The 14559-nt window shown below is 49.1% G+C and overlaps 1 long non-coding RNA gene across 1 annotated transcript; it reads left to right on the forward strand.

Moving 5' to 3' along the window:
• Window positions 1–7046: 7046 nt before the first annotated feature.
• On the forward strand, window positions 7047–9126 carry LOC142410328 (uncharacterized). Its single transcript, XR_012775904.1, has 2 exons — window positions 7047–7270; window positions 8270–9126. It is a non-coding gene; the product is annotated as an uncharacterized LOC142410328 (long non-coding RNA).
• Window positions 9127–14559: the final 5433 nt, after the last annotated feature.

The following is a 14559-nucleotide window of genomic DNA, read 5'->3' on the forward strand; positions in this document are numbered from 1 at the left end:
GGTAGGACACTCCCCTGTTACAGCCCATGACCGTTTCCCATTGCTGGGGCCGTCTCTCAGGGTTGGCATTGACCTGCCCGCTGGTGGCTGACACCTTCTCTGGCAAACACGGTCTCATTCCCACTTCTTTCTTCCTCATCCCAACTTTCTGTCTGCAAGTGATGTAGATCCCAGCTAAGCTGCTGTTCCTACCCCTGGGCATTCACACGTGTGAAACCGGGAACTGCTATCATGGCACAGTTAGCTCAGTGTTTGTGGGAGAGCTCATTTCAGTGACAGAGTTTTCCTGCAGAGCCCATTTTTGCTGACGGTGGTAACACCTTGTTCTTGCAGGATCTGGGGTTTGATGCTGCATTAGAAAGATCCTTTAAACCTAGAGGCCTTGTCCCCAGGCAGCTAATGTCAGGGATGGGAGAGGACCAGGAGGAGAAAAGCGTTCAATCAGATTGCTATTAAGATGTGTCTGGGGAACTGGCTGAATTTTAATTGTTCTTTCCTACTCGGTGAGTGAGCACAGGAAAAGATTTACCTTCTGGCCTTTCCATTTGGGCATGTTGACATTTCCAGGCGGCACTTTCCTCTGATGGAGAGGTTTGACGTCAGGTGGGCTGATTAAAGCCTGCAGTGCCTCTGACTCATTTGCCTACGGCCTGCGCAAGGGGATTTGTAACGTGTCTCTTCTCTTTCTATCACTCGTTATGGTTGGTTTTAAATAAATAAAGCTAAGCTCAATTCACAACTTCAGGGAAGATGCAGCTCGGCTCAGGCTCAAATACGCATTGCCATGGCAACGGATGCTGTCAGGCGCACGCAGAAATGTCACTCAGCAGCGAACTCCCCTGCCCGGCTCTCCCTGCCCAAGCGTGGCATGGGGCTGGGGCTGGCAGCAGGAAGGCACCGTGGAGCTGGCACTGCCCATGCCGCTTGGGCATGCAGCTGCATTTGGGAGCAGCCCGGCACTGGCCTTGCTGCTCTCCCAGCCTCAGGAGAGCTCACCTGAGCCAGCCAGCCGCCCTCTCGCTGAGCAAGAACTGCTTTGGGGGAAGCCCTGGTAAGTGGGGTTTGCAGAGCTCCCTGCTTGACTGGCATTACCAGACTGAAAAGCCCTAGTGTGGCTTTTTCAACCTGCAAAAAGGAAGAGAGGGAGTTCCTGGGTCAACAAGACTCATGCAGCTGCAGCCAAGCATGTAATGCAACCCTCTTCATGCGCTGATCGAGCTCTGAAATAAAAAGAGAAAAATTATTAGCTGCCTTCCAGGAGCCCCACTGAGCAAAACCCTCACGCTTGCTAGATAGATGCCCAGCAAGGAAACAGAGATGCAGAGATGTGGTTTCTCCAGCTGACTTGGGGGTAGATAGGTTAGGCAAGGCATGGCAAGGCAGTAGAGTCCCTGGCTCCTCTGTCCCACAGTACCTGTCTCCTTGGCATGCTGAGCATGGTCCCTTTGGTGCTGCCGTGTCCTGTACAGCTCTTGATTCATCCAGAGCTTGAGTACGGCAGCAGCCCAAAATGTGAAGCATGAAACATGCCCAAAGGCAGCAGCGCTAAGGAAAAGGCTCTTTGAAGTGCTCGAGAACTCGCCGCCTGTGGCACTGCACCTGTGCATCTCTAATGTCCATTGATGTACAAGAGAAATGAGAGGTTCTGGTTTGTGTGGCAAACAGGGCTGACAGCGTTGCCAGATCTTTCTTTCTCCAGGCATCTCAGGACATTTAGTGGTTTTCTTAAAGCCTGAGCACCCGGAGTCCTGGGAACGTGGAAGCTTCTCACCTTCCCTGCTCTCTTCTTAGGTGACTTCTGATGGTCACAGGGAACCGGCTGAAAATGCATCCCCCTGTCTGCGACACAGGCGGGCAAACCTAAGAAACCATCATTTACTTGTTTCAATCCTATTATTTTTAGACCACCCCCATTGACTGAGCTCTGAATTATGTGTTTCGTTGTGGATCGTGGGGGAGCACAACACACGCGGGGAGGTACTTGGGTGCTCTCCCACTGAACTGAGCTGCACCAAGAGGCAGCATATACCCCGTTGGACACTTTGGAAGGGGCAGAAAACAACTTGAGCCAAGAATCCAGTCTTCTCACATAGATCACTAGGATTGGGAAATGGTTTCCAGGTTAATCCTCATTTTATATTTTTAATGCTTCCCCAGCTGGGGTGCCAAGTCATTTTTCTACCACAGCTGATTTGAAATTAACCTTACCTCCTACAGTCACTGTACCCTGCCACATCGGGGAATTTAATAGCATGAGAGGAGTTTGAACATGTGAAATGTTTTTATGACTGCATAGACTGAGCCACATTTCCATGACAAATCACTGAAATCTGAGAAATCTCATTTACAACACAAATTCCTTTCTTTTGTGTGTCTTTCCCAACTCAAATTCAAGTCAGAAACTCTCTGGGTTCTGCAGTAACTCTAATCTAGCAGAACTGTGGGTGTAAGAGAGATGAAAAACAATTGCATGAGGTCTCCAGGGCTGGTCCACAATGACTCCAAACCCTAAATTGCTTATCCATTGAGCGTGGTTTACGACTGCAATGGATCCTGGCGGAGCTGTGTAACCAGCACTTAAATAAAGGGGAGGCAGCAAGCCCTCCTGAATCAGTGGCATCTGTTCTGGGAAGGGCTGACCCAGAGACAGCCACAGCAAGAAGGTACTGAAACCCACTGTCTCCTCCTAGAAACAGAATTGAAGGTCACAAAGTAAAGACCCCTGCAACCAGCGCTGGCCTCTGATTAAAAATAAAGCCCTTTCATGCACAGACAGTGGTTTGAAAAGGGGAAATACTGAACTGTGGTGAAAGCTTGGAGAGTTGATGGCTGGGTATCTTGGAATGGAAACACAAGTGGTATCAGTTCAGGTACAGCTCTATACCCCCAGCCATTGGCATCAATGTACAGGCAAGCTCCCTGCTCTTACACTTAACTTCTTTCACAGTAAAACTGATTTTTATGGTGCTTTCATCTGGGAGCCAATGTGAGAGCAACTCAGCCTTAGGAACGACAGAAATGAAAGGCTGCTTGGTGTCCTACCCATGCCGCCAACAAAATCACGGTCCTCTGTGGACAGTTGGTGCTTTGCCCCAGTACAGGAATTAGCATCATTATTTCCAAGTGATGGGGACTACCACTGTCTCTCGCCAGAATGATAAACAAAACCAGCACTGTGGTGTGGTCCTCCTACCCCTTGTGTTGTACTCTCAGGGCTAGCAGACAGCAGAGATATTCGGGCACTTACAAGGCTTACTTCATTTAAAACACACTAGAGGAAATACTCGTATGGAAAGTATGGGAAATATATATAAGGAAACACTTATATGGGAAATATATATAAGGAAATACTTAAATTATATGATTGGCCCACATTAAGTTATTGCTGTCAGTTATCACTGAGAAGGAACTGTGAGGAAAGGATCCGACATTTATAGGGGTGAAAACATCCTCTGTTATACCACACAAGGGAAGGGCATGACTTGCAGCCCCATGAACCCTTTGAAGAAGGTTTTGATAAAGTACCTGAAGCAGGGGATTGAAAATGGAGAACTGTTAAAAAACCTCAGCACCCTAAACTCCAGACCAAACCAGAAATGTTCCTCATGAGCACATTAATATATAAATATACTTCACATCATATCTGTATTTCTGCAGAAGACCATTAAATTCCTGGGAAGCACCCAGTGCCGGCCCCTGGCAGAGGCAGGGCTACTGACCAAGGGAGGCTGTGACCCTGAACAGCAGCTCTTACGATCCCATCACAGACAGAAAATCTTGCAGTATCCTACACAAATATTAGTCCTGGTGCCAGTGAGTAGTTTTGCCTGGTCTTTTGCCGTCTGATCAATCCTGTGTAAGTCACTCTTCCTTCACTGCAGGCTGCCATCCTCTCCTCCTTGACCAGATACCCAGTGGATTATTTTTGTCTTGGATCACATAGTCCCAATGTTACAATTACACGCTGACCTCAAAGACTTGCTTTTAAAATTACCCTTCTTTAGCAAACCCTCTGTCTAGTGGGTTGGGTGGTTTTCTTATTTTTTATTTTTATACTAAATGGTTAAATAGTAGGTGTGGTTGAGGAGAGAGGAAAAGAAGAAAGAGAAAGAAGCAGACAGAGCAAGCAGTAGGGGGAAGGGTTGTGAGGGTCACAAGTGTCCTCCTCAGGACGGGAAAGTCCATGTGCTCCAGAGCACAGACACTTGGCTTCCTCTCTTTCCTCAGCAGCATCTTCTTCTGGAGGGTCAGTTCTCCTTGCTGACAAACATCATTTCACCACAGAGACAGTGGCAGTCCCTCTTGCTCATAGCTACACCTAGGAAAGGTGCATTCTTTTAGCCACTACCTAAACCCGGAGACCCAACAAACCAGTGTCCTTCAAACATAGCATGAAAATTGGAACTTTCCTGTAAATGTTCACTGATGTTAAACATTTTCTAAACAGAAGAGACAGAAAGCAACTCTGAAGTGCTCTGAAGGGCCTAAAGGTGAACAGCCCTAGGACAGCAACAGGCAGACATGACTGCAGAGATGTGTTCACAGTGAAAACCATGTAGGATAGCTGTCACCTGTGCATGTTGCTGCTCAGCTGACAGTTCCATCAAGTCCCTGCAAAACTTCACAGAGTGCACAGAAACCTCTTCAGAAGATGAGAGATAAGCATCTTCTTCAAGGATGGAGAGTAGGAGGGAATAGGACACCGCTCTGTCCTAGCAAGGAAAAAAAGGGAAGCAACTCACAGACTGACAGGAGAAACTTCAAATCTGCAGCAACATCTCACACCCAGGTGCTCACACAACTTTGTCAGTTTGCTACACGCTAGGGCTTTCCCTCCATGCTCTAAATAGCTTTAAAGCCCAGCTGGAATGGTTTTAAGGCTGATTGGAGCCACAGTGAATTGGCTCCAAGTGATACAAGGAGCTTTGGCTGGGCTGGTTGTGAAAGCTGGCCTTTTAACAGCCTTCTGTCACCTGGCCAGTGGCTGCTCTTCCAGCCACTTTGTCCTTGTGATGATCTCCTTCGTCTTCAGGCATGCATATCACTTCCACACTGTTCTGCACACCTTATCTTCCAATAGCCTCTTCTGCACACTGGCTGTCTCTCAGTCCTGACAGGGTGAGCTTTCACCACGTCAAATGTCACCAAGAGTAGTACTTGCAGAGGAGACCTGCAAACAGTGCCCCAAGGTGCAGGTATTTGAGAAGGAGGCACGTGTCACTCAGCGTGAGCCTGAACCCCTGCTCTGTGCTGTATGTGGCTCTGGGCGGGGGTTCAATTGTGTAAGACAGATCTGAACACCATCAGACTGGAAATTATCTCAGCATTTTGGTAAAGTCAATGTCCCAGGCGTTTGGGAGGGGGTACTCCTCTTCCCTTCATTCCTCCTGCAGCTCCCCTTGGACACAGCATCTTTTCTCCTTCTCCACCTTCTGCACAGTTGTGTTGGGGTGTTGCCCCGTGCTGTCGCAGAGCTGGCCTCACCCATGCCTGCAATGGCTGTATTTTACGGCGGGTGAACTGCTTTTTGGTTTGGGGAGGGTTTTTTTGGTCGATTCTGTGAAATGCTTTTGAAGCCTGTCTGTGAAACTGAAATGGATTTGATACCCACTGGAAGAGACTACAGGCTGGTTAGCACAGTCCAGGCTGGGGCAGAAAGTAGTATGAGAGTTCCAGTTAAGTGAACTGGAACTCTGATACTACTATAAATGGTGGCAAGGGGCACAATGATGATAAACAGGCATGTGAGGACTCACCACTTCTCTCATTTGGATTTATAAAGCCAAATCCACCTACCAACATTTGCTGAGTAGCGTTTGTTTCACTGGTATTGTCAGCAAGACATTGGTCAAAGGTATTAATCTCTGAAATAAACAAATTCAAATTCCAAACTCTGCTCTTTTAATGAGCTCCGGTAAATTTGCTCCCTTTTGCAGTCCTGGGGTCAATCAATTAGCGACTGCCTAGGGAGAAGCTTAATTAAGCTCAGATAACACACAGAGGTTTCACCCCCTTGCCCTCCCTCTGTACACATCCTCCTTTACACATCTGGATAAAAGCTTCGCTGCAAAGCCTGGAGAGAGCAATCGCTTCAAGCAGAGAGTCCCCGAGAGCACGTCTGAGTTCCCAAAAAGCATTGCAAACTCTTGCATCATGCAGAGGCAGGAGAAGCCAGAGCGGCTAGGAAGTGAGAAGATCAACTCTGGCAGCTGCTGCCACGGGGATAGGGTGTCACTGGGAACAACAAAAGGTGTTTTTACTGAGGAAACATGGTGCCACAAGTTATTAATCTTCTAGCAGAGGCAGGAATCCTAGGGCTGCTCTGATGGTGCTGCTCTTGCAGCAGGAGCGAGCCAGCCATTCAGGACTAGTCTGACAAATCTGGCTCCAGCTGCTCGGCTTTATTAACGACAGAAGCCCTCGAGGGGTGGGATCCAGAGGCATCACACAGATTTTTTTTCCCCTTTCCTAAGCACAAAAGACAGAAGTGGAATGTAGCTGAGGAATGCTTTGCCCTTGGAAGGGATGTAATAAATCTCCTTGGATGTGATATTTGGTTTATTTTGTGGGAGTCATTCAAAAGGAAAATGCAGATTGTGGGGCTTAGCACTCAGCCTATGCTGGCAAAGGATCCCCGACAAAGAATGTCCATTGGCAGGGAATTTCCTGACTTTGCAAGTGAGCAAACGCCTCTTTTTCGGTTACTCTAAAAGCTGTCTTGCTATTATATAAAAGCTTACTATAAGGCAGACTGTGATCAGTTCTTCTCCAGATCCACCAGAAGAAGGACAAGTAACGATCGGCCTGATTTGCAGGAGGAAAGATTTGGGCTGCGCTCAAGAAAGTGCTTTCTTCCCAGGAAGGTCTCCTGGGCCGCAGGGGGCTGCTGGGGAGGCTGCGGCGTCCCGATCGCTAGAAGCATTTCACGCACGCGTCAGGCACTGCTCCTGGGTGACTCCACCTCGGAGAGGAGGGGATGGCTTCAGAGACTTCCTGAAGTCCCTGCCAGCCCTCTGGTGATTATTACTGTATGATTATTATTTAAGAGTGGGAGTGCCGCCTTTGGGCTAAGCGCTTAAGGAGGATTCTTCCTGCACTGAAGGTCGCTGGACCTCGGGATGGGTTAGCAGACAGAGGTCAGGGAAGAAGAAAACAGAAGGGAACTGATGCGCAGATGGACTTGATTTACCACAGAGGCATGGCAAAGAAAAAGCCCAAAGGTGACCGTGGACCTACCACTGAGCAAGATGAGGCGAGGCACACAGCAGAGGTGGGCAGGGAGGAAGGAAGGGATTACCTCTGGGGTCTCATGTCTATCAGTGAACTCCTTGGGGAGGGCATGACGGAGGCCAGACAGACGGCAGTAAACCATCTGGCAATCCTAAACCAGGATTAAAGAGGACCTGGTGGAAGAGGAGCAGACTGCATAGAGTCAACCACAGCTGCCTGCAGCGGTCCCACCCTTAAGGGAATCACCATAGTGGAAGGTAGAGGGGAAAGTAGAGCTGCAGGACACCTGGGCAGAGGTGGAAGCCACACACTCGGTGACCCCTGCTGTGAACCACAGAAACTGCCTGGGCTGTGCCCTACTAAAAGCAGCTGAGTGGTGGCATCATTGATGGAGGCCAGAGCTCAGAGGGGTCAGCCACAGAAGCCATCATCTCGTTGCTCTGTTCATCCTCCAGAAATGCAATTCTGCTCACTCCCGTCAGGTTACTGGGGATTCCCCTTTCTCGTATACTTGTGAGAAGAGATGAAGAAAAGGATACCGTTAACGAGGAGATGTTTGTTAAGATTTTAATTTCCTAGAAGAGGAAGTGTGTGTCTGCAGCCCTTAGTGAAGGGGCTAAGGCCCCCACAATAGCTTTTAAGAGAGTCCTTCAGGTCATTGCCTGCCACCGTCACCTGCTGGAAATTACATGTTTTCAGTGTTTCCTTTCTTGTCAGGGAACACAAGTATCTTCTGTCCTGCTCCCTGTGTTCTCACATGGAGAGGAGGTGCCTGTGTAAAGCAAGTGACCTTATCAAGAAGTTAGCAGTCTTGGGTTATTATCAGAGCCGGACTAAGCACTTTGCTGCTGTTATCATTGCTATTGATTTTACATTTATAGAGAGCTGCAAATTTACACAGTGCTTAATAAACACAGAGTTTCCTGGACTGCAACTAGTGAGAGAATCGGGAGGCCTTTTTTTAAAAAAAAAAAAAACAAACTTTTTTTTTAAACAATTACATGATATTTCTATGTTATTTTTTTCACTATAACAATAGGCTGAAGATTAGAGGAGTTGCTGCCACACTTCTGCATGGCCACACACATCAGGACATAGTGAGAGCAGGCAATTTCATACCACTTATCCCACTGATGTCATCCAAAGTTTTGGACAGACAAGTCCAAAATACGCTGGGTAACAGTGAACCAGCACAAGGCTGGTTCTACTCCTCCTCTTTGGTTCTACTCCTGCTGTGCCACTTAAAATTTCACCCAAGTTTTCCAAAGATGCAGCATTTTCCTCCTGCAAGAGTGTGGCTGTGAGTCTCCAACTGGGATATCGCTGGACTAAGGTATCTGCGAGCAGGAAAGTCCAGTAATATAAGATAGGCAAGTGAATTCCCTTAGGGCACAGCACTATTATCAGCACAAATATTTTGACTCTGGACAAATTATTTGTTCATCAGCTTAAAAATAAAAACCTTTTGGCTTAAATCTTTGTGGGCATTTAAAGAATGTTTTTTCTAAAGGAACCTCTGAGAGCAGGATTAACCTCCCTTGTCCCTTCCGCCGTACCTCCAAAAGTATCACTTTGTGCAACACTTTGGGGCAGAGAGACTCAAAAGGAAAAGGAACAGCAAACAACCATCGGGACAGGGAGGCTGGAAGGTGCAAGCAAAGAGTGGAAGTCACGCGGCCTTGAAGAAAGGAAAAGGAGCACATGCTGAATCCAAATAATCTCCGACGAATTAAAGAGGCAGGTTGAACGATTCCTGGATGAAAGCACTGAGTTAGGCCTCAGGAGATCCAAGTCATCACATACTGGTCCTCAAAGGGGACTAGAGACAGCAGTGAAGTTAAACCCAGTGTTTGGGAAGCACTCAGGTATGTGGAAACAAATACCTGAAGGTGATTTTTTGAAAAAAAAACCCCAAAACAAAAAAGGCTTTAAAAGCAGAGATGACATGTGCCAAGGCTGTGCTATGGCAGAAATTCTGGCAGGAAACCCCATGAGATACGTGCTCCCTGGAGGTGGGAATATCCTCCAGGAGTTTGGGTCCTCTGCTGCGAGTTCTGTCTTCAGCTCCTCACAAGGAGTTAAAAGTTCTGCCACTCTTCACTCACTGCTTTTGCCCTAGAGATCTGGCTGTGAATCAAGGCATACTGCTCATGCAGTTTACCTTGGCAGGCTGTGAACATCCTACCACTGGCTACAGGGTGTGGCTGAGGGTGCCCAGGCCCTTTCTGCACAGCTTCTCCATATCCTCTAGAGGCTGGCATGGACGAATGGCCCAGACTTGGAAAATATCATCATCTCCCAGAGAACGCTGGTTCTGAGCAGTACCCAAAGGAAGCCAGGCTGCACTCGGGGAAAACAAGGAACGGCTGGGTGAAACTCCCTGGGCTCTACACATGGAGAGAAGCAGAGACCTCGGCTTTTGAGAAGTTCACCTGAGAATATTCCCTTACATCTCAGCCCTGACACTGTGCTTTCAGCCCAGTACCTCCCTATGTGCCATGAATATAGTATCCCCTCATTTACATTTTTGGAGTGCTGGGTACGTGTGGATGTAGCATATTTATTTGTCTGCCTCTTCCACCAGGCTATCCCAAAATACCTGACAAGGCATTAACGGCTTGAAACTCCAAGGTCCCACAGCAGTATTTTCCAACCAAGTATTGCTTTTAACGAGAAGAACCCTGAAGCAGGTTTGGAGCCCCTTGGCCTTACTTCAGGCGCACCCAAGCTCAGCTCTGCAAGGTCATCTGCCCAGGTATCTTCCTGAACCTCTCACGTAGAGGCCAAAGGCATTCTGTCCAGTTCTACATCATGATCACACAAAGAATTACATGTTGTTCTAAATATGAATTTTTCCTCTGTATGCTACTGCAGAACTTAGCAAAACAATTGTGAGGGCTAAGCCAGGGTGGTTCTGCTGTGCACAATGTTAGTGCAGAGTCCTTGCCAGTGCTCTCCACAGAACATTTCAGCTTCACTTTAACCCACCATTGCTCCATCTGTACATCTCAATGCATCTGCCAGGCACATATAATGTGATTCAGTTTGCTCTGGGAGTTTTTCTACATGGGCCAGTAGATACCAGTCTGAGCATACGAGTTATTTTCAGCTCGTCTGTGACATCCAATTCCACCCACCAGGCTTGCGAAGATATATAAATCATGGAGGTGTCTAAAATAACAGGCCCTGAGGAAACATCTGTCACCTCCAGAAGCTTGTGAGGGAAGAGGATGAAGCATTCAACTCAGCACCTTACTGAATTTTCTTTTAGCTCCAAGAAAGCAGAGAGCAGATAGTCTTTCTGACACAGCCCAGATGCCTCAGCAGTTAAGATTTTCACATTGCCTTTGCACTGCATTTGACCTGTGAACATAACGCAGGCAATACAGAGATGCTCAGCAATTTGGATGACATTTGTGCCACCTCACCTTTATCTTCAAAAGGAACTGATTGCCTCAATTCCTTTTTGTTTCTGGATTTTTTCCCATAAAATTGACTGGCTGGTTGGCCCTTTGCACCCAATCTCTTAATCAAAGGAACACAGAACTTGCCGTGCTGGAACCTACTGATGGCTGCTCTAGTCCTGAAACCTGCCACTTCCTGTCCTGGTGAAGCATGTGGGCCAGAGCCTTGCATATCCTACAGCTATTAACCTTTTTACAGGAAAAATCAGGAAAAGAGCTGAGACGTTATATTTTCGTGCTCTCCCTCCTCCCTTTCGAAGTGATCTGACCTTCCCTCTTGGACCCAAGCTCCACTCATTCTTTGCTGCTCTCCATAGTGGTGAAAACAGCAATGCAGCAGTGGAAGAAGGAAAAAAAAAAAAAAGGCAAATTACAGTATGGAGTGCTACTTATAGGGTGAATGCTGGCAATTTGTGAAGCATGTAGGTTTTGGAGAAAGGAAAGCAGAAGACAGATGGTGCTGCTCTCCTTATGCTGGCAGAGGCAACCACTGGAGAGGAAACAGGGCCAGGCTCAGCTCACAGGACTGGGCGCACGGGTGGGGGAAGGCAGGATCCATTTTGGCTTGCCGCGCTCGCCTACCTCTGCACCAGGCACCTGTTCTCCCTGCCCCAAGGGTGCAAATCGGGGAACAGGCAAACCCAGGCCCCTCCCACCTCACCTGCCAAATATTTACGTTACGGTGGGTGGAAGTATTGCAGAGAGTGAGCGGAGACAGCGCACGTCGCCGGGCGGACCGCGGCCCAGAGGCCTGACGCCTGCCAAGAGGCCGCTTCGCCGCGGGCCGGAGGGCCGCCCGGGCCGGGAGCACCGCCGACTCCCCTTCCCCTCCCGCCTCGCCAGCCGGGGGCCGTCTCCGGCGAGCCGCCCGCCGAGGGCCCCCGCCCGCCGCTCCGCAGCCGGCCGCAGAGCCGGCAACCTCCCCCGCCGGCTCCCTCAGCCCCCGGACCGCCATGAGGGGAGGCACCGCCCCCGCCCCGCACGCGCTGACGCTGACGAGGCGCCGCGCGCGCAACGCCCGGCCCGGCCCGGCCCGGCCCGCGGCGGCGCTGCCCCCTGGCGGCGGGCGGGCGGCACTGCCGTGTCCGTGTCCGTGTCCGTGTCCGTGTCCGTGTCCGTGTCCGTGTCCGTGTCCGTGTCCGTGTCCGTGCCGTGCCGTGCCCGCGCCGTGGGCGCTGAGCCCAGCCGCCTTGCCACGGCCGAGGTTGTTTCGGTAAATAAACCTGCACGAAGGACCCACTTCCCTGGATGTAGTAGGAAAGCTAAATATTCCCGCCTCCAATTTACTTCACGTCCCCAGACGATATTGCTGATTTTTTTTTTAAAGTCTGCGCAATCTACAGTAAAAACTGCTGGTATTTCACGTCATTTTATTCAGCACCGAGGAGGTGCTGACAAACTTGAGAGCGGGGAGGCGGCGCCCGGCGGGGCCGGGCAGCACCGGCAGCGCGGGGCCGCCCGCACCCGGCACGGCCGCCAGGGGGCGCCGCCGCCGCGGCCACGGCGGAGGAGGGCGGACCCGCGGCCGCCGCCATGAGCGCCGGCCCCGCCGCCCCCAGCGCCCGCCCCGCCGCCGCGGTGTTTGCGCCCAGAATAAAGAGGGGTGTCGGTTACCATTTTTTTTCAAGAGGAAAGGATCGGCCACGTAAAGATGCGCCGCCTGCGTAAGGCTGGGAAGAGCGGGTTTCCTCCGACTGCCCGAAATGTTTGAGCTTAGCACCTCGGAGCTGAAGAGCCGGGATTAAACCCGCCACAACCCTTGTCCCAGGCTGGCCATTTCAGCAGAGAGATGCTTCCCCCAGGGACCTCCTTCCCTGCATCTCGAAGCGAAGTAATGGTAGAGAAGTCCTCGAAAGCTTGCTCGGGCTTAGAGACCAACTCCTCGTCTCCAGCTCAAAATGCACTGGTTTTACTAAGCCATCCAAGAGGAAATGTTCCTTGGGGGACGTAGGACAGAGGCGATTCTAAAGCTGCCTCTCATAGCAAGAGGTCTTTGCATAGGGGATGCTATACTTTGTATCACTGCACTGGTATATGAGCACTGGCCTCATCCGAATGCAAAGACAAGTCCAAGATGTTAAGTATGGAGGAATATCTTGAAGGAAGAGATAACTGAGGCTGTAGATTAGCTGTGTCCAGGCTGGCTGTGGCTGGGTGTTTCCTACTGAAGAAAGCTGACTCTAACTCAGATGTAACAGCGGTTCATATGGTAGAGCTGGTTTTCACTGAGAGCTTTGCTACTAACCGGTATGTTGTGAGCAGCATGACGTTTCATGCCAACTACAAACTCACTGAGAGGCTGGGGAAAGACCCGGGCACTGAACCCCCAGTAGCCATGGATATACTGGTAGGAGTTGCTAGCTGGCATCTGGCTCCGGTCTGTCTCCACTGCCCTGGCAGCAAAGTGGCCGTGCAGTGAGAAGCATTCCTACTCACTGTGCACCAGTATGTTGATGGTGTCATGTCATCTGCTCCCTGCAGGAGCCTGGGGTTGCAGTGCAGAAGGATGGGATAAGTGAGGAATTTGTTCTTTCCACTTTTGTAGCCTTTTTACTCATGTTCTGAATTGCATCAAGCACCTACCTTTTGCAAAACCGCCTAGTATTTAAAACAAAATCTAAACAAAGCTAGGAGAAAAAAGATAAGTGCAGAGTTAACCCAGGTTAGCTCCCTGCCCTTGTGAAGGCTAGCATTTATAAAGGGTTCATAGCGCTTGGCTAAAGGGAAAACTCTGTATTCAAGAAGTGATCAAACTTGTAACAGGTAGTGGATAATTATAAGAACACGGAAACTTTCACAGACAGTAATGTTCTTGGTGACAGGAGACTGAGTTGGCAAATATATATACATTTGGCAAAGTGATGTAAACGGTAGCAGATCACCTTAATCAGATGGATAGAAGAAGGCAGTGCATAAGGACATCCTTACAGATTCTTCACACGTGCAAGAGCTGATCACCAGTGCCATTGCTGTGTCAGTATCTTTAATGTTTTATCTTTGATGTTGGCTCAGCACACGCTAGGACCTGGCGGTTTCTGCATAGAAGCGGCTCCTTAGGCTGCCTTGGGCTGCCAAGCTGTCTCCAGGTCACGTAGAGGAAGGAACATCCACAGAAAGGGGAGTGGAAATCAGTGGAAAAATCTATAAAGGGATGCTAACTTAGGAAAGATCTGCTAGAAAAAGGGGTTCAAAATGTGCCAGCAAAGCTGAGCACGCTGTTTGTGTATTGCATGTGGTAGGAAACTATACAGAAAATTGTCTGTGGACTGAAAGCACAGAAATATAAAGGATTATAAAAGACACACCGCGGCTGAGCTGTCTGCTCCACAGAGGGCATGGACAGAGTTTTACTCTGTCCACAAGGCACTGCCGAGACTGCAGCGAAGTGCAGCAAGTGGAGTATCGGACATGGAAGACTTCAGTCTGAAGTCCAAATCATGGACAGGTGAGCTGACAATGGGAAAGAAAGAACGAGGAAGCTGCTCAGGAGCAGCTTATCCTGGAACAGTTCACCAAACTTCTTATCCCTTTTACCAGATATTCCATGGGCTCTTTCTCTCTCACACATAGTACTTGCTTATTTAAAGGGGGAAATAGCTGGATGATCGTCCAGTTCTTCAAGAGATGGCAACTAAGTTCAAACATTATATACTGGATAAAGACATAGATTCCACTGAGCTTCTAGCGACTACGGATTTTGATTCGGTTAAAAAGTAGTCAGAACCAGAGTCTGGAGATATTTAGCCCTGGATGGTTTTGTTTCTGTCTACCACAGTATCTGATTACTGTTTCTGATATTATCATCTGCTTTAATAAGCAAATTCCCTCAAACAGCAGTTGGCCCTAATATATCCCTCTTCTATTC

Source organism: Mycteria americana, chromosome 5, assembly GCF_035582795.1.
Source record: "Mycteria americana isolate JAX WOST 10 ecotype Jacksonville Zoo and Gardens chromosome 5, USCA_MyAme_1.0, whole genome shotgun sequence".
In the NCBI taxonomy this organism is placed as follows: Eukaryota; Metazoa; Chordata; class Aves; order Ciconiiformes; family Ciconiidae; genus Mycteria; species Mycteria americana.